General features: G+C 35.8%; 1 protein-coding gene and 1 pseudogene across 5 annotated transcripts in view; one reads left to right on the top strand and one right to left on the bottom strand.

Moving 5' to 3' along the window:
- The window catches only part of ZNF521 (zinc finger protein 521), a 265,922-nt gene that overhangs the window by 193,131 nt on the left and 45,601 nt on the right, over positions 1–27,190 (top strand). The gene's annotated exons all lie outside the window — the stretch shown is intronic.
- LOC120589704 (uncharacterized) lies at positions 9,446–9,564 on the bottom strand (annotated as a pseudogene).

The raw sequence follows: 27,190 nt of genomic DNA on the forward strand, positions 1-27,190 counted from the left end.
CGTGGCAGATCTCTTATCTTCTCCCAGACTCAGTTCCTCAACTGTTTAATGAAGAATTGGGCTCGATTTTGTCTCAGTTCATCCCCAATGAGGTTGAGGCTTATTGCTGGGGTTTGTGGGGTGTGGGCACGTTCACATGCTCACTGTCTGTCCGTTTGTCTGCCTGTCTGAAAAGGGGTGGGGAAACAGGAACGGAAGACTTGATTTCCTGCCGGTATGTTCCTCTGAGCCAGTCAGAACAGTCAGTTCCAATGAAATCGTGGGACCACTCTTCATACCTGTGACTATCTGCTTAGTGTAAGGTCTAAATGTGGTAATACAAATGAATTGGCCATTATGAGCGAGACAAATCCTGATAATGCAGTTAGGAACTGTCAGAGGAATCCTCCCAAGAAACGAGAACAAAGCTTGCAGGGGCAGCCTGTTTCCAAATGTTCCAAATCCAACAGAAGAGGAGACCTTTGCCCAAGGTGATACTGGGAGGCAGGGTTTAAAGATGCCTACTCCATCATTTACACTTGCTAGCCTATAATTTTTTTTTCTTTTTTTTGGTTTATGTTTTAAAAGAAAAGCTATTTGTACTCATGCCACACACTGTTGCTGTTCTTTAGTACTGCTTTGGTAAGCAGTTTTTAGCATGGATGTTTTTGAAGACAGTTATAGATTTTGAATGTTTTAGGAAGACACGGTCTTTCAATTAAATTTAAAAAGCATCATAAATGGATCATTTGTTTTTATAAATGTAATTAGGTTTGGACTGGACCGTGATGTGAGGAGACTTAACCTAGGAGTCAGAGAGAGATAGATGATAAAGATCCTTCTGGAAGGTCAGAAGTCACAACAGTGGGAGCCGGGCCTCCCCGCTTAATTTTCTCTAAGTTCATTCACATCCCTCTCTGTCCAACGACCACATTCCTAGGCCTCACTGACCTGCACATGTGCTGTTCTGTTTGGTTTCACAGTTAGAATTGATATTGAGACTTTCTACTTGAAATTTAACATTGTGGAGTGATCTATTGGTTGCAGAGAGCATTTCATCATAACCTAATACATATCAGATAGTTTTATGTTTTATTGTTAGACCTGAAATCAAGGGATCTGGGCTCTAGTGCGCATGTCCCTGTAGTCAGTGTGGGACAGAAGAGAAAGGATACCCAGTGGTTAAGGACACAGACTCTAAAGTCAAAACTGTACTACATCCTGCCTTTGCCCTTCTCTGGTGTGGCTGTGGGTAAGTCACTCACCCTCTCTAAACCTGAGCTTCTCCTTAGATGAAAATAATAATAGTGATAATTGATAATAACGATAATACCTCAGAGAGCTTTTGTGAGAATAAAATAAAATAATATATGCAAAGAGCTCAGAGCAGTGCCCAACAGAGTAATTACCCAACCAATGTTGGATTTATCGTAGTCATCGTCATATTGTTAACACTTAGCCTCTCTCCCTCTTCGTTTTCTTATCTGAAAAATGAAAAGGTTGAACTAGGTGATCTGAAGATTCCTCCATCTTTAAAGTTTATTAAATTATTGTTGTAAAATATTGACTATATAGAAATATTTTAAACAAATGGACATAAATATAATCTTATCGAATTACTCTCTCCTTTCTACATTTACTACATAGAAATGAGAATCTTCTTTCTATGGAAACTGTATATCCAGAAAAAGGAAATACTGAGAACCCTACTACTTTTTTTTTATATCATTAGGAAATTCATGGTTCATTGCTTTTTTAAAAAAAATCTTGTTGATTTATGTGAAAGGGAAAAAAAGGAAAATTTCTATCTGTCTACTTTAATTTTCTCTGATTTTTGGTTGAGTAGCAATAATATATTTTATCTTGTATAATCTTTCAAAACCTTCACATTTTTAACAAGATCCTACAGATGTTTATATATTATACTGAAATATAATATTGACTAAGCTGACATATATATTAAAAAGCAACCAAGGAATAAAGGGTATTGTTTTGGTGTATAAATCAAAAATAATACAGCAACTGGTCTTTCAGTGATTAAAGCTGCCTTTCCCTTTAATAACTCTCCTAAGAAACAGGAAATGTAATTTCCCTACACCTTTCCTGGGGCTCTCCAATCAGCTAGTTCCTCTGGGGGTTCCCTACTGTATATTCCTTCATCAACATGGAGTCCCCCAAGGGGCCCACACACACTCTGTTAAAATTAGCTGTGTTCCACATTAGTGACAGGAGCTGAGTATTCCTCAGAGGGGTACACAGTTGTATGGTGCCGCTTCCTGTTTGAGCAAAATCATATCTTTAATTGCAGAGAATTTTTTTCATTACCTGTTAATTGATAAATCATGCTTGCTCCTGCTGCTGTAGCTTGTGTAGCAAACCTGATCGTGAGGCAGTCTCTGGCCCAACTCCCATTGTCCTTGCACCCCAAACAAAAAGGATCAGAAGCATCATAGCCAGAGAAAGAAAACAAGCAGATTGGATCCCTGAGCAGTAGCCTCAAGGAGTTGCATCAAAACAAATAACAAAGCCATATATATATATATATTAAAATAAATAAGCTATTTAAAATGTTTTCCTCTCCTTTCCCCTTTCTTTTGTCATTCTTGTCCTTTTATTCATGTTTATAATCTGAGTAGCAAGAGGCCACTGTCTTGGGAAGAACAGTAAAAATCCTGAGTATAGTGAAATAATTTAGCTGATAATTCCCCACCGTATAATTTTCTACGCTTCCTGCTAGCTGACCTTGTGGGCTCCTGTCAGGTTGCTAAGGGAAATCCAGCAGGACTCCAGCTCTCTTCCTTTACTTTTAAGAAGTATTACAGGAGAGAGTGGTGTGTTTGTGGCAGCTTAGTTATGGGGCTGCACGTTCAGTGTTTCAAATAGCACCGAACTCCCCTTCCTACCACTTGCATGGATCTCCCTCCACTCCTCTTTCAATGATAGCTGTAAGATGGAGAAATTGCCGCAAACTGTTGAGCTGGAATTGTGAGCTTGATGGATGTCATCAAAATGTGGCTTGATCCCTTGGGGCGTGGTCGGGGGCGGAGGCTGGCCACGCTGAAGACATCTAATGGAATGCGAAGCCTTTTATCTCGAAGATGTCAATCTTAGTGCAGATCGGGTTGAATGAAAACCTGCAACCACTGAACTGAAGGCTGTTTTCAGAGTTAGAATGCACACAGCCCCACTCCTTTTCTGTTTGAAGCCCTCTTCCCATATCCTCAGTCTTTCTGGGCTGAATCAGTTTCGGCGTGGGCAGGCAGAGCTAGGCATAGTAAACAGATGGGGATATTGTCTTTATCATGACGTTCCCAGACCAGGCAAAAGTTACCCTGCTCATTATGAGTGGGACGTAATACACCATTGATTTGTGTCCAAGTAATTCTCAGGTAATTATAGGCCATCGATCTAACTAAGCAGGAGCTATGGCGGTTGTATTCTGCAAACCTCATATTGCCTCACACCTGGCAAGTGCAGCACCATTGTATTAAAAGATCTAGAGCAGTTTCTCCCTTAAGTTTCTTTTGGCCACAGGGATAGGTGGAAACTAGGATGGTTCCAGAAGTCTTTGGGAAATATCATGGATGTCATTTGTAGTCTATATGCAAGCCTTGCTCTGTAAAGTTCCCTCTGATGATACACACAAGGTAGGGCAGCTTCCTGTTTGTGGCTGCTGCTTATGGGCCGCCAACAATAAGACAGGAATTGCATCAGCTGGCTGGTTTTGTGTCTCAGCTGTCACCAAAAGAGTGTAGTAATATTCCTGATTAAATGTCATTACTCTGTGGCACAAAAATGGGAACACTGACATGATTTTGGATCTGTTCCTGTTAAAATTCAGCGGTAGTAGCAAATGATGTCTGCTGTGGATTAAACACAGCTATTTTTGAGCTATATTCTATTGGAGGCTTAGAATTTTTATCAATAAGTCTACATTTTATACCCATTGAGTCCCTCAGGTCTTTAACTGAAGTATAATAAAGTACCTTAAGAAATAGAACGTAGAAAACTTCTGTTCAATCAGTGGCTGCTGCCGACTCAAAATAATATGGTTAATGTCTCAGATTAAAATAAATCAATGATAGTAAAAGTTGGTTAGGTAGCAGTAGGTAAAATTGTAGGGTGAGAAAAATAAAGGGTTGTTTTTTTAGATGCATTTATTGAGTATACCATTACCTGATTGCCGAATATTCAGAATATAGCAATATAGATCTGTTTAGACACACAGTAGTGTCCATTACTGATGAAAAATGTATTACTTGTGTCATATTATATTTTGGTGGCCTCTATGTCTATAATAGGTTGTAAATTTATATGTGGATGAAACAGGAAAAAAAAACGTGGACTAGAGGAATTTTAAAAGTCAATTCTAAGATAGTTATTTCTCTTTGCCAGAATTAGAATTACATCATTGCTAAATCTTAGCCTCAAGAAAATAAACTATAAAACCTGATCATTTGTCTACTTGCAATTCCTTTGGCTGATTACAAGTGCGTAGCCAGATGGGAGCAAACAGAAGTGGTGAGGAGACATTTGACTCCTAACCACAAATGCACATAGAATCTATATTATGGCCATGTTAATACATTTATCTAGATTAGTACAATAAATTAGACTGTATTTTACATCATTGGTAGATGGCATTATTTATTAAACTCTACCAAGAGACCTTAAAATGGAATATATGAAGCTGCTTCTTCAATTACAGATGCTGTGTCCACTGACCTGGCATTTAGTAGATGATGTGATATCACTTACTAAGCATGATTATGAAACAAAAATATTACCTATCCAAAAGGACCAACACACCTCTTGCTTTGGGAACTCGGTTAATGCTCTGTGTATATTCCACCATAGAATAGGTGACTCTCTCATGTTGGGTCAGACAGTAAAATTTACACTCCCATTTAGCATCTGTATGTTTCCAAATCAGGGCTTTGTCTCCTCCTCTTGCTAGATAAGTTGAAACATTGACAGGCAGCATGTTCCTTTTTTTCCCTTTTATTACAGTAATTTATAAGATATTTTAGCTAACAGGAGAACGGCCCAAGGGGGCATTCTCATGTTAATTACCAAATGTGGGCTTGTCAAAATCAAATAGCTCCAGGAATAATGCAAGTAGCTCTGCATCATTATATTGTTTGGCCCTCAACCCAATATTAGCTACTTTTGAAAATCTGGGTTTATTAGGCTTTTAAATTTAAAAGAAGAATCACTACCAGGGGCCTTCAGAAGAATCTAAGGCACTGTCAGTAGCTCAAGAGTTTAATGTAAATGACATTAAAAAATAGTTTCATGTGACATTCTTAGGGAAACATAAAACAAAACGAAAAAAGAAAACTGTGCCTGAGATTAAAGTATTTATTTTTTATCTTTACTAGCACTCTGAAATTGAAAATTATTTTTTAATATATGATTACTTTAGGAGTGTACAGCTGCTCTTGTTTTATTCCTAAACATCCTTCCATGTAGTACAGTCATCAAGTTGGCAAATGTAAAAAATTGAAAAAGTTAGAAGTTATAAAGCACCAGTATAATAGACATAGAATATATAATATATAGATATATATTATTGTTTGTTGAGTAACATATTTTCAAAGCTATTCAGAGATTTGTAGTTTGGGATAAAGAGTTACCAGTCTTTGATTGCTATTCTCTTTTTTCTGTATTTGGGATCTCTTGCATTTTTAAGCCCAGAATCTTAGGTAAAGAGAGGAAAATTCATGTTTGTTTCTTTAGAAGTACCTTTCTTTCCAACTTCTGCCATGTTCTTACCTGCATACAGGAGTAAAAGTAGATGACATTGGTGACAATGTCAATGAAGGACATAAGTAAGCAGCTGGTGATGTCAACAAGAGGTTAAAAGTAAGATTTGCTAGTCTAAGGTACAATGGGGATAATCCTCTTGTGGATAATCAAAAGTTCACTATATATACAAGTGAGAATTAATTAGAGAAGTGCGAACTATTAAAATACTAGCTAGAGGATATTACTATAGAGGCTGCCGTGAATCAGAGCTTAAATATTCAGTGCCTGGTGTTTATTCAACAAGCATTTATTCAACACCTACTATATACTAGACTCTGTGCCAGATACTAGGTATATAAAGACAGATACAACATAGTGATCCCCTAAAGGAACTTGGGTCAAATGAGGATCCAGATATGCAAATGAACAATTATGTCACTGTGTGGTATTTGTCTTATTGGAGCTATGTACCAGGGTCAACTGGAGCACAGGAAAAAAATCATAAAGCTGCCTGCAAAGCTCAGAAGGCTTGATCAGGAAGAGAACTCCTAACTGATATTCAAAGAATCAGCAGGAGTTCGCAAGGCCAGAGAAGGACTTTCCTGTTCTTGCAAAACTTCTTGGATGGGATGAAAAGCTTCAGGTGGACAGAGGCGTGGAATCTATCAGACTATTATGGACCTTGCATGCCAAGGAGTTTAAATTTTATCTTGCAGCCAGCCCGTGGGTTTTCTCAAGCAAGTTTAAGCAGGAAAGTGACATGTTCAGATTGTCTTGTAGCAGGGTTATTCTGGCATCAGTGTAGATTGAAGGGGCAATATTAGAAGCAGAAGAGTAGTAGAGAAGAATTCTGTCTGCTGTACGCTTGCTTCCTTCTGGATCTTTCTGGCTGCTGCCACACTTTTCTGATGACGCTATTCATTTTTCCTCATAGGTATGCCACAGACTTAAAAAAAAAAAGAGAGAGAGATCTGTTTTAGATTAGGTTGATTTTAATATTTTTATTTAATAGACTTTATTTTTAGAGCAGTTTTAAGGTTATAGAAAAATCGAACTGAAAGTACAGAGAATTTCTTATACTCCCTCTACCCAACGCCATATCCATATTCCCCTATTATTAGCATCTTGCATTGGTGTGGTTTATTTGTTATGACTGATGAACCAATATTAATACATTGTTGTTACTTAATAACAGTTTCACTGCCCTAAAAATCCCCTGTGCTCCTATTGATCCCCAGCCTCCTCTCTTGGAAGCCCTAGCAACACTGAGCTTTTTACTCTCTCCATAGTATTGCCTTTTCCAGAATGTCGTATAGTTGGAATCATGTAGTATTTAGCCCATCAGATTGTCTTCTTTCATTTAATAAGGCTCCTTCATGTCTTTCGATGGTTTGATAGCTCATTTCTTCTTATTTTGGCATAGTATTTCATTGTATGAATGTACCACAGTTTATTCATTCACCTACTGAAGGACATCTTTGTTGCTTCTGAGTATGGGCAATTATGAATAAAACTGCTATAAACATCTGTGTGCAAGTTTTTATGTGGACATGTTTTCAAATCATTTAGGTAAATATGTAGGAGAGCGATTGCTAAATCATATGTTAATATAGTATTATATTTAGCTTTGTGAAAAACTATCAGACTTTCTTCTAAAAGAAAAGCTGTACCATTCTGCATCCCTGCCAGCAAAGAAAGAGAGTTCCTGTTGCTCCACATCCTTGTCAGCATTTGGTTTTGTCAGTGCTTTAGAATTTAGCCATTTCTAATAGGTATCTAATGATATCTCATTGTTCTTTTAATTTGCAATTCACTAATGACAAATGATGTTGAGCATCTCTTCATATGATTTTTTTGTCATCTGTAGATCTTCGGTGAAGTGCCTGTTCATATCATTTTCCCACTTTTTAAATGAGTTTTTTTTTTTTATTTTTGAATTAAAATTTTTCTTTGCATGTTTTGGATATGGTTCCTTTTCTCAGGGAAACATTTGCAAATATTTTCTCATAGTACATGGCTTATCTTTTCATTCTCTTAACATTGTCTTTAACAGAGCAGAAGTTTTTTATTTAAATGAACTCCAACTTACCAGTTTTTTCTTTCATGATTGTTCTTTTGTTCTTGTGTCTAAAAATATATTCCCAACTTTCAGGTACCTGCATTTTCTTCTCTGTCACCTTCTAGAAGTTTTGTTTTTGTATTTTACATTTATTCTATGATTTATTTTGAGTTAATTTTTATGAAAGTTATAAGGTCTATGTCTGGATTCTTTTTATTTGCCTATGAATTTTCAGTTGTTCTAGCACCATTTCCACTGGATTGCCTTTGCTCATTTGTCGCAGACCAGTTAACTGTATTTGTGTGGGTCTATTTCTGGGCTCTATTTTGTACTTTTGATCTATTTGTCTATTCTTTTTCCAGTACCACACCATCTTGATTAATATAGCATTAGAGTAAATCTCAAAGTTGAATAACGTCATTTCCATGACTTTGTTCTTCAATATTTTATTGGCATTTCTAGGTCTTTTGCCTTTTTATATACACTTTAGATTTATTTTGTTGACATCCACAAATTAACATGGTGATATTTTGACTGGGATTGCTTTGAATCTGTAGACCAAATTGGGAAGAACTGTCATCTTCACATCTTCCTATACCTGAACATGGAATGCCTTTTGATTTATTTAGATCTTCTTAAGTTTTCTTTTATTAGAATGTTGTAGTTTTCCTCATATATATAGTTAGATTTGTATCTAAGTATTTCTTTTTTTTTTAAACTAATATAGTGTTGTGTTTTTACTGGCAAATTCTAATTGCTCATTGCTTGCATGTAGGAAAGCAATCGAATTTCTATATTTACAATTTTAACCTTGTAGCCTGTGAACTTGCTACAATCATTTATTAGTACCAAGAGGGTTTTATCGTTGTTGTTGTTTGTTGTTGTTGTTATCATTGATTTGGGGGGATTTTATCTATACACAAAGTCAGTTTTATTTCTTCCTTCCCAGGCCTTTTTTTTCTTTTTTCTTTTTTTTTCTTTTCTCTTTTTTTTCCCTCATTTTCCCCATGTTGTACTTAATATCCCCATAACTATTTTATAACTACCAATTTGTACTTCTTAATCCCTTCGCCTTTTTCACCCAGCTCCCCAACCCTCCTCCCATCTGGCAGTCACTAGCTTCTTCTCTGTATCTATAAGCCTGTTTTCATTTTGTTTGTTCATTTATTTTGTTTTTTAGATTCCATATATAAGTGGAATTATATGGTATTTGTCTTTCTCTACCTGACTTATTGCACTTCGCATTAATACCCTCTAGGCCCATCCATGTTGTTGCAGATGGTAAGGTTTTTTTTTGTTTGTTTGTTTGTTTTTTTTGTTTTTTTTGGGTTTTTTTTATGGCTGAGTAATAGTATTCCATTGTATTTATGTGCCACATCTTCTTTATCCAATTGTTTATTGATGGGCACTTAGGTTGCTTCCATATTTTGGCTATTGTAAATAGCACTGCAGTGAACATAGGGTTGCATATATCTTTTTGAATTAGTGTTTTGGTTTTCTTTGGATAAATACCCAGAAGTGGAATTGCTAGGTCATAAGGTAGTTCTAGTTTTAATTTTTTTTTTTTTTTTTTTTTTGCAGATATAAGCAACCCTTGGTTGACCTCTCAGATTACAAGGACCTTGTCAGCTTACAATACCTTATTTTTTTATTTTTTTACGCCTGCAGCACCTGGTCTTCCTAGGTGGTCTCCCATCCAAGTACTAACCAGGCCCGACCCTGCTTAGCTTCCAAGATCAAATGAGATCGGGCTTGTTCAGGGTAGCATGGTCATAGACTAGTTTTAATTTTTTGAGGAACCTCTGAACTGTTTTCCATAGTGGCTATACCAAATTGCAATCCCAGCAACAGTGCACAAGGGTTCTATTTTCTCCACATCCTCACCAACACTTTTTTTGTGTATACCTTTTCTTTCTTTCTTTTGTCTTATCGTATTAATCAGGACTTCAGTATGATGTTGAAAGGAGTGTTGAGAGGGGACATTCTTGCCTCATTCTTGATTTTAGGGAGAATACTTCTAGTTTCTTACGATTACTAAGAAGTTAACCATAGAGTTTTTGTAGACATTATTTATGGAATTGGAGAAATTCCCTTCTATTCCTAGTTTGGTGAGAAGTTTTATCATATATAGGTATAGGATTTTGTTAAATGCTTTTTATCTTTTTATTTGCTCATATTCTTTTTCTTCTCTAGCCTTTTGATGTGGATTGCATTAATTGATTTTCAAATATTGTACTTAATTTGTATACCTGAAAAAATTTTACTTGATTATAGTGTATAGTTTCTTTTCTACATTGTTGGATTCAATTTGCTAATAGTTTTGAGGATTTTTGTATCTATGCTCATGAGATATATTGGTCTGTCGTTTTCTTGTAATAACTTTGTATGGTTTCGATATCTGGATAATACTGGCTTCATAGATTAAGTTAGGAAATGTCCACCCTGCTTCTGTTTTTTAAAACAGATTATAGAGACTTAGTATCATTTGTTCCTTAAATGTTCAGAAGATTCACTATTCATTGTTTCATATAGATTAATATTAGAGATCATATTTGGATTGGGTGAGGTCGATTTTGTTTAAAATTATTTTTTTAATATGTGCATTCTCATAAACTAACAAGCATGACTATAACACTGTACGTGTATTTTCCTCTTCCAAAATAAAAGTTTCATTGGAATAAATGATAGCCACACTTAAATTATATACATATTTTCTTAATGCAATAAGTGTTTTTCCAAAAATCAACTTTTTGAAAGTAAATTCATATTGTTGGCTCCTCTCTAAATTATTTTGGATCTTTAACAGGACTTTTTTCTAATATAGTTTTGTATTTGTGGTTAGACAAGCTTCTTAAATTTCCACTTTCCCTAGTTTCCTTTTTTAACAGAAGGAATAATAATAGTATCTGACTCATGAAGTTATTATTTTCATTACTTTAATGAGTTAATTATGCAAAGGATATAGAACAAGGCCTGCCATGCAGTAAATGCTTAATAAAATTTAGCCATTGTTATGATTGATGCTGTTACCCCATTGGAGAGTCTCCAGTCCTCCTTATTTTACTCCATGCCTCATCTCATCTCTGTTGTATACAGACCAAATCTAAATTCCCTATTTTAGTGTTCAGGGCCTTCAACAACCTACTATTATTGCTACTGTAAGGTTGCTCTCACTACCCACACAAAAATCTCCCTTTCATTTCAAACCGATTACTCACCTCCCCAAAAGTATATCTTCTACTTTGTTTCTCCTCCTACAACTGCTCACCCAGCCCCCTCTCCCACCGAAGTTATGTCATGTCTTTGAATTTGAAGTATGTATAGCTTGTCAGCATTTGTCAGTCTGAGCTTTGTGAAAGTATTCCCTACCAATAATACAGAACCACAGTGTTCTTAGATCTGAAACAGACCTTATGAGTCATCTGGCCTAAGTGAATTAAATAAGTCCTAGAGAGGTGACGTGACTTATCCAAGTTTAAGCTGCTGGATGCTATCAGAGTGACAGCCTTTCCTACAATGCCATAAAAAATACAAGCGCAGTAATTACAATAATTTAACCCTTTGGCTTGTTTTCATTTTTAATTTCATGTGATATTCCAAATACATACTAATCACTGTAAGTGTTAGAACTAAAATATTCTCCTAATTTCCAAGATTTATCATATTGTACTTGTTTCCCATGTAAAAAATTTCAAAGTATAAAACAACTTCTGTCCATTTGAATAGATGTTTCCAGAGTGTTTGTATGTGGCTTCTCTTTAGCCCTTTAATAGTCCTCAGGAAGTAAATGTTATTCATGAGTCAGTTTACTTACTCCATGAAACAGAGCTGCTTCCTCAGTTGAATCAAGACTTTAAAATAGTACACAGGTAAAAGGAAGGAAGTAAATAGCTATATAACTAGTTAAAACTACAGAGGGACTAGAAAAACAAAACATAGTTATTAATAATCCCTCGATGTATATGGAATGAACTGTTTATGTAAGAAGCTAGAACACAGAGTAGATATTGCTTCATTTTTAAATTTATAACATTACTGTGGAGAATGTAAGCATAATATCAACAGCTTGACTTCATTTATGAGTTTGCAATCTAGAAGCTGGGAGAGGAAAAGGATATTTTCTGGTCAATTTAATTGGGAAGAAGGTACTGAGAAACCAAGGTTTCCTTGTGAGACCTGGAAATGGGTGCAGGGGTTGGACAAAATTGCTGGAGTACTACCATGTGCTTTGTGTTGCTGCTTTCAAGTTTTCAAGGTTATTAACCCTGTGAGATGGTCTTACAAAAGTCTGTTCTGTTTCTTTAAGCTCTTCCTAGGATCTAAACTTCTAACTTTAAAAGTACATAGAGGCAAAAATTACATTCGTAAAGGTCATTGAAGGTATGGGGGATTAGCACAAAAATTATACTAATGTCAAAAGCTTGCTACAACCATAAATAAAATGATATAAGATAAAATATACCATTTTCTAATTTTGCCCTCAAGTAATGGTCAAACACTTGCAAAATATGGGCTGACATCCACATTGACATTCAACGTGTCAGCTACAGCTGAATAATGGCAAGTTTTTTCCTTAGAAACTAAAGCAAAACCACAGCCAATTCATTCCTTTCTTCTAATAATATTAAAAAGGCAATTTTAAAAGCTAAATATATCCTGTAGAATTTTACTGGATAAAATTTATGACACCATTTTACACACACACACACACACACACACCATTGGTTTTGTCCAAACCCACTTTTTGTCATTTTTATTCTAAATTACTTGAAGCAGCACTTAATTTGATGCCACATAGCCCAAGGGTTAATTGATGCAATCTTATTAAACTGTTATCAAACTATCAAACTTGTTACACACACACACACACACACACACACACGCACACACACACACAAAGCCTATTTTAAGCAGTTCACTGGTTATTGTTTCATTTTAGGAAGAGAGGTTGAACCACAAATTAAACTGAAGGTATGTCTTGATATCTCTTAGTATTTGACCAGCTTTGCTCAACTTTAATAGACTTCTTTGAAATTTATTGTCAATCAAACGATTCTTCAAAATAAAAAGTATAAAATGCCAAGCTCTTGAGTTGAGTCAGAGACCTCATTTTGTTCAATCAATAAATTAGATAAATACTAAGACTAATGTTCAACAATGGATTATTGTCTACCATATTCCCGTGTGGCTAGTTAAGGTTCAATTTTCATTGTAAATAAAAACAGCAGACTATCCAGCCCTCCCCTTGAGGTATAAACTGTTGATTTTATGAGATCAAATATAATATTGAAGTTGAATTCATATCGTAGTCAGATAACATCTGATGTGTGCATACTCTTTGAGTCATCAATGGTAGGCGTATAATGTCAACTAATTGAAGTCATTTATACACACAGAGACACACACACACACAATGCTCATAAATGGTATTTGGGAATTTTGGCTGAATGTTTTAACATAATGCCAGAATAGAAGATTTGATAAGATTATACAACTACCTGAAGTAACCCTACCTGTTGTAATGAATTATAACTTAGATTTATATAACTCAAAGCATTTGCTCAAATATTTTCTAACACTTATGATTTATAGGAGCTTTGGAAACTGTATTAACACTATGGAGTAGTATATTTGACATGGCTATTTAATTTGTTTAGAGCAAAATATTTCTGCTTATTTGGTATAACTTGGATGGAATTTTTATTAGTTAAGAGTACTATCATCATAGTTAAGACATTTATTGGTTTCTATAATTGAAAATAAGATCAAAGTAGCTTGGCAAATAAGAATCACCTATACAACAAAAGCAGGGAAGGAAATGTGACTAAGAGTTAACAAAAAGAAAAAGAGTAAAAGTTTAGTACCAATAAAAGAAGAAAAAAATAAAGGGTTGCTCTGAAATTAGCTTATATTTAAACCATACATTTCAAAAAGGCATTCCCAATTCTTCATCTTTTGTCATTTCACCATGCTGCTCATCAAAAGCAGTCTGATGAAAAATGTTTTTACTAACCTAGAATTACCTACTTTCTGAAGGAAAGCTCAAGCGGAGAGTAAGCTTAGGAAAGAAAAAGAAGCAGTCCTTGAGGTGATATTAAAAAATAAGACATAAAAAATTATTATAACAGTTACTTTAGCTCATCCCCACCCTATGTCATTCCACAGATCCTTCTGCTTGTTGATGGGTATAAAAATGAAAAAGGAAAGGAAGAAAAAAATGATAGTTACAAATGAAAGAAGACTCTAGAGATTCTTACTCTCCAACCCCTATAATTAAAAATAAGTGAGATTTAGAGAAATAGAGATCATTCTGTCCTCTTGTTTTCATAAGGAAGCTGAGATCCATAAAGTTTCCATGACTTACCCAAACCCCAAGCACATTACACATTTCTTGGCTCCCAGCCCTTCAAATATTCCTCTAAAAGACACTGGGATGACAATTTATGAAAATAACAATTAATGAAGTGAATTTGAATTGCTTAAAAACCATAAAGGGAATCATTTATCAAGAGATTAAAGGAGAGATCATTTATTTCATGGTCAGATCTTTTAAGAGAGCTAGTGTCATCCAAACCAGCACCCTCAAAAGTGCTTCTAACATTCTGAGGACCAAAAATTATTAGTAACTAAATATAGAATTAATGTTTCTTACAGAAATGTATTACGTCAAGGCAGGTAAAGGTTATTTTAGAAGTATTTTTGTGAATGTTAATATATACTTTAAGATGCAATAGAGTAGTTCCTTGTAAAATCAGTGTATACAATCAGTTCATGCTCCCGTCACTCTAAAGCAATTCGGTGGGTTCCATAGACAGAGCTCAGGGCTGTGATTCAGGAGACTTGCATCTGAATATCAGTTCCTTCCCTTAAACTAAGTCACTGCATAACCCAGGTTAATGTCTTTACCTCCAAGAATGAGGAGATTGAATGAACATAATTTACCTCTAAAGTTCTTTGGCTTACTGAATATTAATCTTAGTATTTAAACTGAGCGAGGAGGTTTTGTTATTATTGTAGCTTTTCTCTTTGTCTTTACATCTTTTTCTTCATCATTTCTGTGTTAGATTTCAAAATGATCTTGGCTCAACATTTCAGCCTCCAATAATACCATTGTGTGTATGGGAGGAAAAATACAGTATCCTTTATAACAATGTGGTCTACAGACAAATTTTGGAGGCAAAAAGCAGTGTTTACTACTTCTGCTTCTTTGTCGTAAGTAGACCACAGTGCAAATAATTATCGTTCATCTCTCTAATTATCATCCTAATTCCAAAGAGAGGAAAATCTGGGTAGTATTTTCAGTGGTCAGTATGCTTTAATTCTTCTGTGATGTCTAATGTTCACTGCTTGAAGTAGAACTCAATTAAGAAGAAGAAAGAATGTCATCCTAAATGAGGTGCTTTATATTTGATCAAACCAAAACACCTATGAATATTTGAGTGTATATGTATTATACCTTCCTAACAGGACCAAGTTCTGTTTCCCATTCTCTAAGCTTGTTCCTCATTTTTCTCCCACTTCTATCGAGTTGTAATTGACGTATAACATTCTATAATTTGGGGTACAACATAACGATTTGATATATTTTTCCTGATTTTTTTTCTTCCTTTCTTTCACTGTGATCTAAAACTTTCAATTTTCATTCTCTCTGATAATATCACTCATTCCACAATTTGCTGATTTTTCTCTGTAAACTATTACCAAAATTTCTTTCTTTTCTTCACTTTCATAAGCTGCTTTCATTCCAGTTAGAGGGAGGGAACCTTCTTTGTGTGAGAAATATTTTAACTTCTTCATCAGTGATGCGTCAACATTTAAATTCACAAAAATTAGGAGATAAATTTATATTAGAACTTCATTTTGCCTCTTGAATATATTCTAAAAACCACTTATCTATTCAGTAGAATATACATGATTCCAGATTTTAAATGTGGGCTTGTTCTTAAATATTAGACATTTCCAGGTATAATATATTTTTAGTAACCATATTCAGAAAATGGTATATACTTAAAGCCATGAAAATATATAGAATTATAACACATTCGAATAACCTGAGTGGCCATGATAGTCTGTCAGTCAGAAATGATCTATTTTTCAAATACTTTCTGTATCCCACTTTCAGGGATTCCAATTATACATATATAGTTTTTGGAGTTGTGCCACAGCTCACTGATGATTTGGTCATTTTTTTTTTTTTAGCTCTTTTTCTTTATATGTTTCATTTTTGATAGCTTTTATTCCTGCGACTTTAAATTCACTAATCTTTTCTTCTGTGATGTCTAATCCTATGTTAAATCCACCCAGTCTATTTTTTTATCTCTTAAAGTTTAATATGAGTCCTTTTATGTCTTTCATGTCTCTGTTGAGTATGTTCCATATTTCTTCCACCTCTTGAATACATGGAATAAATACAGTTATGATAACTTTTTAAATGTCCTTCTCTGCCATTTTATTGTCTGTGACATTTCTATGTCTGTTCCTTTAATGACTTTTGCCTTTGCCTTATACATTGCATTTTCCTGCATACTTAGTAATTTTTTTTATTGAATGCCATATATTGTGAATTTTACCTTGTTCAGATGCTAGATTTTTTCTATTTATATAAATATTCTTGAGCTTTGTTCTGGGAAACATTAAAGTTGCTTGATACTAATTTGAATTTTTTCAAGGTTTGCTTTTATTTATTTATTTATTATTTTTATGTGTTTAGGATACCAGAGCAACCTTTGATTTAGGGCTGTTTTTCCTCAGTACTGAGGCAATACATTTCTGAATAGTTAACACAATGACGATATCTCAGTCGAGGTTTTGTGCTCTGACTTGCGAGAACGCAACCTTGGTTGAGCTGTGGGGAGATTTATCTCTCTTCCTCTCAGGAGAGGTTTTCCCTGGTCTCAGGTAGCTTCTTCACATGCATACGCTGATCAAACTCAGCTTAAGACTTAGCTTAAGGACCCTCTGCAGATCCTCAGTCCTCCCTCTAAATAGTTCTCTCCTCTCTGGAACTCTGCTTTAGGAACTACAGCTTATCCTCCTTGGGCTGCTAGCTCAGAAAGATTTTCCATGTTCACCCTGGGTTTTTCCTCCCTACACTGTAGTTGGAAACTCTCGAGACAGTAAGCTGGGCAATTCGTGGCTTCCATCATGTGTTTTCCCTCCCTCAGAGATCACTGTTCTGTACTGTCTCATGTCCACTGTCTCAAAAATGGTATTTCATATATTTTGTCCATTTTTTCTTAGTTGTTTCAGATGGGAGAATAAATCTGGTTCTTTTATTCTACCGTGACCAGAACAATTGCTAATTAAATGCTCATTGACTGCCACTTTGAGAGTTATAACAGGAAGATAAAGTTCCGTAACTGGGGGAGAAATGTCGCAAAGCAAGATCTCAGTTCCATTGGTCTTCACCAGAAGATATTTCTGTAGCATCAGCCCAAGCCAGGTCTTGGGATGGCCAGGGGAAGAACTCAGGAATTTCTGTCATACTGACATTTCAGTTATAAAGCTCTTCCATTCTTTGCAGCATCTATATTCTGAACTTTGCATGAACACTTCTTCTGCTTTCTTGGTAGAGCTTCTTGAAATATTAGTGTCCTCTAAAACTTTCAGTACCACCCCTATTCCCTCACTGCCCCTCCCACAATGGAAAAGGGAGTGGTCACTATACTCTGCTTTCTACTTTCACATCTTCCACAAGATCATATTTCACCTTTCTAAAAATGTTTAAAACTTTCCTTCTTCCCTTTCACCATATTCTCTTTTTTGGGGGGTAAGCAAGAACAAATTTAGTAAAATGACATATATGTGTATATAAATGTTTTTTCCTCTAGATTTTTCTCCAAATAGTTTTTGATCAAAATATGAATTAAATTTTATTACTAATGAAGGCAGACTTGAGTGCATAGGTGACCTGCGACCAGAATCAGGTTTCTTACCACCTCCTTGAACAACAACGGGTCTGTGCTATATCATGCCCCACCTGCACTCCCAGCATCTCACTGCAGGCAGGAGGGAAAACAACCCGCTTAATGAGGAGAAACTGCTCCAAAAGTGAGAAGAGAGTTCAAGGTGTTTGTACACAGATCAGTTTTCAATTCTAAAAAGGTCAATCTATTTATTATTAAAGAGATATAGAGGCAAGAATAAAAAAGGGAAAATAGTATAGTTAGTTTTATTATTTTTTTACCCATCATTGTCACTTTTAGTACATTAACATGGTTGAATGAATCTGTTCTGGATGTCGGCCAACCCTACAAATTTTATAAGATCTTTTTTGGGTTATGATATTAGAGTTATACTGACCTTATAAAAGATTTTCTGAAAGAGTTTGAGAATTTTTTTCCCCATAAATGCTTGTTAGAATTCACCAGTGAACCACGTGAGCCTAGAGTTAGTTGTTTTTCTTCCTTTCTTCCCTTCCTTCCTCCTTCCTTCCTTTCATAATAAATTAAATTTCTTTAACAGATAAAAGGTTGTTCAAATTTTCTGTTAAACATTGTGTCAAATTTGTTGGCATAAGGTTTATAATATTCCTTGATTGTCTTTTCTTAATGAATTTATTTATTTAAATTAGTTTCAAGTATACAGTACATTGGTTAGACATCTATAATGTTCATAAAACGATCTCCTCAATTGTTCCCTCCTTCCCCTGGCCCTCCACTTAGAACAAACTAACCTTATTGTCTTTTAAATATCTATATGATCAAAGTGATAATCTCTGATTCCTTATATCGGTCACTTATAGTCTCTTTTCTTCTTTATCAGTCTACATAAGTTTATCAATTCTGCTGATCTTCTCAAAGAGTTGACTTATAATTTTATTCCTTTGACCTATGATTTGTTTTCTATTTAATTGATTTCTAGTCTTTATTTTTTCCTTCCTAATACTGACTTAGGTTTAATTTGATCTCCTTTTTCTAATTTGTTAAGATAAAACTTAAGTCATTAGTTTTAGACTTTTTTCCTTTCTAACGTAAGCATTATCTATAAATTTCCTTCTAAGAATTCTATAGGTACATTTCACAGCTTTGAAATATTGTTTTTTCAGTAACCTCTACTTCAAAATATATTCTGATTTCCCTTGTGATTTCTTTGACCCATGGATTATTTAGAAATTTGCTTTTAATTTCCAAATATTTGAGGTCTTCCTATCAATTGTTATTCATTTCTAATTTAATTCCATTGTGATTAGGTAGCGTGCTCTGTATCATTTCAATTCTATTAAGTTTATTGACACTTGTTCTATAGATGAACATATGGTCAATCTTGTGAATGTATCATGTGCACTTGAAAACAATGTGTGTGCTGCAGATGTTGAGTATAACGTTCTATAGCTATTAATTAGGTCAAGGTGGTAGATAGTGTTGTTCAGATGGTTTATGTTTCTGAGTGATGGGAAATTTACTCATTCTATCAGTTGCTAAGAGAGGTGTTCAAATATCCATCTATGATTGTAATATTGCCTGTTTTTTTCTTAAATGCTATCAGTTTTTGCTTTATGTATTCTAAAGCTCTTTTTAAGTGCATGGACATTTATGGCTATTATAGCCTCCTGATCAATTACCCATTTTTTATTATGAAATATACTTTTTTGTTTTTATCTCTGGCAATACTGTCTTAAAAACTGTATCAACATAGCCTCTATAACATTCTTGTGCTTGTTCAATAGATATTATGTATTCTTTCCACCCTTTTACTTTCAACCTCTCAGTCTTCATATTTAAAGTGCATTTCTTGTAGACAGCATCTAGTTGGAGCTTACCTTTTATTAATTCTGACAATCTCTGCCTTTAGTGTTTAGTCCATTATAATTTAATGTAATTATAAATATGGTTGGGTTCAGGCCTACCATTTATTGTTTGCTGTTTGCTCTCTCTTTTTTTTTTTTCCTTTAATTTTCTTTTCTTCCATTCCTACTTTCTTGTGGATTATTTAAGTATAGTTTAGAATTCCACCATAATTTATCTATAGGCTTTTTAGTTATGCCTCTTCGCTTTATTATTTTAGTGATTGTTCTAGGGGTTACGCTATGCGCCCTTAACTTTTCAGTTTACCTAGAGTTAATATCTTATCACTTCATATAAAATGTAGAAACTTTGTAATTGTGTAAATCCATCTATGATATAGATTTCATATGTATTATATCTATATATATAATAAACCCTACAAGACAGTGTTATAATTTTTCTTTAAATAATCATATGTATGTTAAAGAAATTAAAAGGAAAATTTCATGTGTGCATGTTTACCAGATATTTACCATTTCTATGGCTCTTCATTCTTTCTGAAGATTTAATTTTTATCTGGTATAATTTCCCTTCAGCCTGAAGATGCGCTTCTTGTAGTTCAGTTTAGCTATCAGCAAATTCTCTCTGTGTTCTTTACGTAGAGTTATTTTTATTTCACCTTCCTTCTTGAAGGACATATTTTTTAGATATATAATCATAGGTTGACTGTTTATTTTTCCTTCGGCCCCTGAAAGTTGTTCGCCCACTCTCTTCTGGGCTCCATTGTTTCTAGTGAGAGGTCAGAGGGCATTCATGTCATTGTTTTCCCCTATATAGTGTGTTTTTGTGGAGTTTTGTTGTTTTGTTGGTGCTTTTGGGATTTTCCTTTATCTTGACTTTCAAGGATATACTTATGGGGTTTTCTTATACTTCTGCTTGGAGTTTGCTAAGCTTCTTGAATCTGTAGAGTTGTGTCTTTTACTTCATTTGGGAAATATTAACCCATTATTTCTTAAACTGTTATTTCTTATCATTCTCTTGATTCTTTCCTTGGTACCACAATTACCCCATGTGTTGATATTGTCCTATAAGTTCTTGAGGCTGTGTTCATTTCTTTCAATATTTTATTCTTTATTCTTCAGAATGAATTATTTCCATTGTTCTCTTTCACATTCATTGACTTTTTCCATTATTGTTTTAAGCCCATACAGTTATTGTTTTATTTAATAAATTATGATTTTCAGTTTTTGAATTTCCATTTTAATAGATTCTTTTCTTCTGCCATGTTTTCCTGGGTTTTTATTCATATTTTCCTTTATACCATTGAGCATAGTTGCAATGGCTGCTTTAAAATCCTTGGTTGCTAATTCTAACATCTGAATTGTTTGTCTTTTCTCTTGAAAATGGATCACATTTTTCATTTTCTTTGTATGCCTAGTAATTTTGATTTGTATCTTGGATATAGTGAATATTATGTTTTAGATAGTTTGGATTCTGTTATATTCCTTCAAAGAAGGCTGACATTTTTGTTTTAAGAGGCAAATAACTTGACTGTATTCAAACTGCAAACTTTGCCTCTTGGACTGCAGCTCAAGTGTCAGTTCGTTTTTGTTTGTTTTTTTGTTTGTTTGTTTGTTTTTAATATTTAATTTGGCTGCTTGCAGTTAGCACTTGTATGGTTAGAAGTCATCCAGAGATTTGGGCAGAGTTTTGCACAGGATTGTGCTTTCTCCACCCCTTTCAGGCTCTTTCCTTTCCAATATTTTCCCTTTACTTTCTAGTGACTATACTTACTCAAAATTTTCCAGAAATACTGTTTTTCTATTAGACTATTTGCATCCATGTGAAGCTAAAATCTATGAAAGACAGGAAATTCATCTTGTGTTATTCCCTTCTTCTAAAGTGTTGACTCTCTCCAGACTGCCTGCTTTTATTTACATGCTAATACCTTCAGGTTAATTGTTTTGTTTCCTTGCTTGTTTGTGTTTATCCAGAATTTACAGTTGGTATCTGCAGGAACTTTGATCTAGTAGGAGCTTATTATGCCAATCCAAAATGGAATTTCCATCCCACAATTTTTAGAAAATTTGTATGTAGGGTGGTTCTTGAGAATGTAGGTATTAATGTACTTTAAATAGCGTTCTAAATTGAGCTTCAAGGATTGCCTTTTGTTATTTTTTAATAAAACAGTTACCAGAAGTTTCCTCAACTGAAATCTCTTTTAAACTCCATGCAACCCATTTTCTAATTCTAACTGCCACCCTCCAAGAAACCCATTTTCTCATTCTAGCCCTTTCTTCCCCCAAGCAACCCACTATCTTATTCTCACCCTGGATTCTGTTCCAACAGTAGTTCAGAGGGTTCCAGGATCATTTAGCATCGCTTCTGGGCGATGTCATTGCTACAGCATTCTCTTCTCCATGGAGCACCATAAAGTTTTAGCAGCTGACTCTACAGTGCTCTGGTGTCTCTGGAGAAGACCACAGTGTTACATCTCCACAGTCACCCATTGCCCTGGGTCATTCTGGTCACTGAAAGTACAAGAAGGAAAATATGGTTGTATTCAAGTTTTGGGTCTTTTTTTACCATCTAAATCCTAAATGCATATCTCTGAAAATATACCACATTGATGGAGCTTTTAGGCCAGGATGGGTAGAGCATCACTGAGGTTACTTTGACAAAAAAAGTAAGGTGAAGCTCTCTGAAAACCTACTGGAATCAGACTCCCCTCCAAGCAAGCTGTGGCTGCACAGGCACCAGTTTCTAAGGCAGACTGAACTCCCCCAAAGTCCACTTCTCTAGGGAAGTCAGGAGATCTGGAATTAAATATTCATCTTTGAGGGAAATTTTTCAGTATTTTTGTACTTCCGTTTTCTTAGGTATGTAATGAAGAGTATAATACACAGAACACAGCTACTTCCAAGAATGTAATGTGAATTAGTGATAAGAAAATGGAATGTCCTATAATTCACTGAGAAGACAGATTTAAACATGCATATTTTGTTTTTATTTATTATTTGGAGAGCTTATGTGATACTTTATGAACAGCAAAGCCCCAAGATTCATGGCCTGCCATAGATATAAAAGCCAACTAATGAAATGTGCCATTGATTTCCTTTTTCCTGTCTTTTTGACCCTATGTTAAATTTAAAGGGGAAAAGAGATACATTAAATTCCAATTCTAATAATAGCCCCCAATGGGGACCAAGTAGATAAAACAATGGGAAGAGTGACCATTCAGCAGTAAGATTTGCTTTGAGTCTAAATGAAGTCTGTCATGCATGTTATTTAGTGAAATAAAATCATGGAAGGAAGTTGATTCCTTCCAGTCAGACCCCGAAGAACAAGTGTCACATCCCCAAGTCATGCCCACTGGTTGTAATTAAGCTTCATTCTCTGCAGAGAGCCATAGGTGACTTTAGAGGCAGTACTTTGGAGGATTTCAGACTTTAAATTTCCAGTTATTCACAGAGCAAATGGATATCTTCCGTGTCCGTTCTAATCTCTTCCATTGACCCATAAAGGGCTTTGAGTTCAGCCTTTTTGTATTAATAGGGCACCATGAGAAAGCAATAAATTAAGGAAAATAATGTTCAGAGGAAAAATAAAATTAACATTTTAAAAAATGTTTTCAGCAAAGAAAAGTTAAGTATATTAGATATATATTTTCTGAAGAAGTAGCTAACACTTTTAATGGAAACCTGTGACATCCCTGAAGTATTTTTTTAAAAAGAGCACTTATAATTAATTGTATTAATCATGAAAACTAAATTTATCCTCAGCCTCTATAGTGTGTTAAGGATAGAGATGTTTACCCAAGAAGAAAGCTAACATGGCATTCTTCTGTGCAGATGTAATTTTCACTTGACAGTGTGTATTCGTATGGTAGGTGTTTGCTTTTCATTTATCCACTTAGAGTTTTTTTATCCTTTTGGAAATTTATTGATTTAGTTTGTGAAATGCAGACAAAAGAGAAAGGAAAAGACTGTGATTTGTGACAAGTATACTTCCTGAGCAAAATACTTATTTATTCTACTTACCATTCTATTCTCTCTATTGTTTCTCTTCTTCTGAGATGTAATTGACATATAACATTATATTAGTTTCAGATGTACAACATAATGATTCGATATCTGTATATATTGCAAGATCGTTATTTATCAATTAGCCTTTGTATAATATAAAACACAATATCTAAGACCTCATTAATTTCACAATTTGTCATCAAATTATAATTGTAATTATAAAACATATAGATCTCTCAGTTTTACTTTTGGACAATTTTATTTTGGCCCCTCCTGTCAAAAATGTGAATAGGGTGGAAATGTGTGATCTGTTGGTATAAAAATGACATCCTCTTTCCTAACAGGATTGCGGGTATTGGAAAGCAGGCAGGAAAGGTTTGCACTGTGGATATCCATATCCCATCTTGCCAAAGGATAAATAAAGGGCATTCATTCATCAGCTTTCAAGCTGCCACCCCCCTTTCTGTTCCACCAACCCCCACCTCTCCCTGAAATTGGGAGGAGGAGGTTCTGATTATTTTTGCCTATTTCTAGCAGAGCTGGCATGAACAATTAAATTTAGGGCTTCCCTGTGGTCTGTGAATAACAGTGCACAGTGCTAACCATCAGGGCACAAAGGCAGACAACAACAACAAAAAAGACTTTTTTGTTTTCTGTTTACCCTTCAGGACACTGTTTACCTTATCACTAAAGGTAAGTTATCATCGCATCCTTTTTGGAAATTGTACTGGGTTTATTCTCTGGCTTCCAGTCTCATACTGTCCAGTGGTAAAGTGGATTATGTCAGCCTGGGGCGAGGGCACTGTTATAAGGCCCTGCTCTCTCCCCCCACCTCCCCGACCCCCGTGTCTGTGTGTGTGTACGTGTGGGTCTCTCCATTCCGCTGTCTCTCTCTCTGTCTCAGGCTTTGCTCTGTCTCTCGAGGGCACTCACACTTCTTCATTCCCCCCACACTATCTCATTCCCTTTTCCTTGATTTTTCTGTCAAACCTTTTTCTTTTTCTCCCTTTCAACCAAAATGATTTTTTCCCCTTTTCTCTCTTTCTCTAAATTTACTTCACAGCAGATTGTCTTGTAGTAAATCACCAAAAACCCAAATAGCACTAAAGCATTCTGATACAACATTAGCATTTGCTTAACAAGCACAAGATAAACATTAAACAAAGAACTGCATTTCTTTATTAGAGGCTGCAAGATACATAATCCATGAGCACAAGAAACATGGGACCCAGTGGATATGCAGATGTGTGTTATTTCATTGGCGCTGGGCGGCCTTGTTAGAAAAGGTTTTCATCTGAAGGCTTGGGGGTGGATGGTTGACTGTCCCTGGTGGGGCTGTAACTAGATACAGAGACTGTTGCAAGCTAGGCTGGGCTCCCTGGTGGACGTGCTGATTGGACAGCCTGAGGAAAACTTGGGAAGCATCGGGAAGTGAACTCAATCACCTTGGGGATGATAGGGTAGAACCAGATGAAGGCATTTGACTTCTTTTGTAACTCCCACTAAGGACAGATTGCCAGTATGATCCAGCCTCCATAACTGCAAATCAGGCCCTTTCCCCTATGCCGATTTCATTAGAATGGCCAGCATGGTGCAAAGAGGAAAAAAAAAAAGGTTAGACACAGTAATTTTACAGGCAGGCGGGTACAAAAAAAATCTGCATAATTAAGCAGTCAAGGCTGCTAATAGGGGAGTTTATATGCTCTGGGACCAGGCAAGGGCAGCACATATGGATATAGCACTGGATATTAAATCTACGGCATGCAGACTTACTTCAGGGCCCTCAGAGAAAAGGCTAATTATAGAGAGAGGAATTGTGTTTACTGGTCTGTCTTGGGCAAAGATGGTGAAAGAAGTGCAACCAAGTTTTGCAGTTAGACATGAACAGGCTGTTAATAGAGATATCAAATATGTGCTTGTGGTTGTTTCCTACCTAATCAACACAAAATTATAGATTCTATGGACACTCCCCCTGCCCTGCATTACCTACTGTAGACAAAACACTTGGACTTAAGTTTCATACATTAAGTAGAAGCATGATGTCAAGGTGCGTGGGGTAGGAGTGTGTTTATTATTAAATTGCCACAATTGAATCTCAGCTGTGCTCTTTATCGTCAATACATTTTATTTAGCAGTTTAGGTAGCCCTGTTTAAAACTGTCAGTGCTTCCGGGCATGAGCTCAAAGTCAGCACTTGAATATACGTGGGAAATCTGAGTGGAAGTTGCAGTGGGCAAGAGTAAGCCGTCCCAGAAAGGGTGTGTTTCTGGAAGGGGCACGATGGGGTAGACATTAACATTTCATAATGCAGATCAAAGGTAAGGAGAAAACCCAACGGGCCCTTTGTCACGGGCCCCTAACGACTGCCTCATCCATGAGCTGAGATGATGTCTCCAGATTATCAAAGAGATTCATTTCATATTTGTATGTATGTATGCATATACGTATGCATGCGCTTATTTATTTATTTATTTATTTATTTATTTATTTATTTATTTCCATACAAAGAACGTTTTCCGAAGAGGACAAGAGAGCGGGGCCATTTGCCCTGGGCTGGATGTGCCAAGGCATGCCTGGTGGTTTCAGGGTACCAGAGCCTCCTGCAGATTTTGTTTGCAGAGAAGCAGCCTGGACCCTTTGTCCTTCAGGGAAGCTTCCTGTAGAAAACAGCAGCCCTCGCCTAACACAGATGTGTGGCTGTGGGCTGTGACCATTTGCAGGCCTGTTGTGCATTCCATTACTTCCCCCAATGAGAAGGGCCGCAGAGGAATCCCACAGCCTTGGCTCAAGATGCCCTAAAACCTGGGGCTTAGGAAAGTAAACAGCATCTGATCAGCCAGATATTGAGTAAGGCTCGCCTGACATCTGTGCCCTTCTTAGAGGCAGGGAATTCAGCGCTGATGAGAAGACCCAAGTCTGGGCCTCAGATAGTGAGAGTGGCAGAAGCTAATGAGTGGGCACTTTGGCCCCTTAAAATGGGAAAGAATGTCACCTTGGCCCATAGGGTGCTGTGCGTGTGCCTCCTTCTTATCCGCTCATTGTTCGCCACCTGACCAGGGGTGTCCCTTGTACTGAAAACAGCTGGTCAGCAGAGCAGTCAGTTAAGAGAGTAAAGGTCTTGAGAGACTAGTACAATGCAAATACCCAGTGCAGATATTTCATACTAGAGTTTTGAGATGTATTTATATCTCTAGCAACTGTTATAAGTTAATTGGGTTTTAAAAATCAGACTAGTCCTCAAACTCGGCAACTTCCGATATTTTCTGATTTCTAGAGGTTACAGTGAGGTGGCATGCTAAAGAAAGAAACTTGTGACTGCCCGTAGGCCCGTAGGGACAGTGTGGCACAAGTGGGGTGCAGCATTGAAAGGACTTCTTAAGACAATTCTTTGTATCCCATTCTTTCTACTTGAGACTTAAAAACGTAAAATAAAGAAAAATGTGCAGGGAGGACTCAGTAGAGGCGTATACCTAGAAAATGGTAGCAGCTAAATGTAGAAGGTACGGGGTAGGGCCTGGGCATTGTTTTTCTGCTTGTCAAGAGAAAATGAAGTCGACCGGAACACAAGCAGGCAGTAAGTAGGCCCTGCTAGAAAAAGGGAAAATATTGTTTTTAAAATAGAAATATAGAGGACAGGGCTAAACACACAATTGC

This window comes from Pteropus medius, unplaced genomic scaffold, assembly GCF_902729225.1.
Source record: "Pteropus medius unplaced genomic scaffold, Ma_sr-lr_union100, whole genome shotgun sequence".
Classification (NCBI taxonomy): domain Eukaryota; kingdom Metazoa; phylum Chordata; class Mammalia; order Chiroptera; family Pteropodidae; genus Pteropus; species Pteropus medius.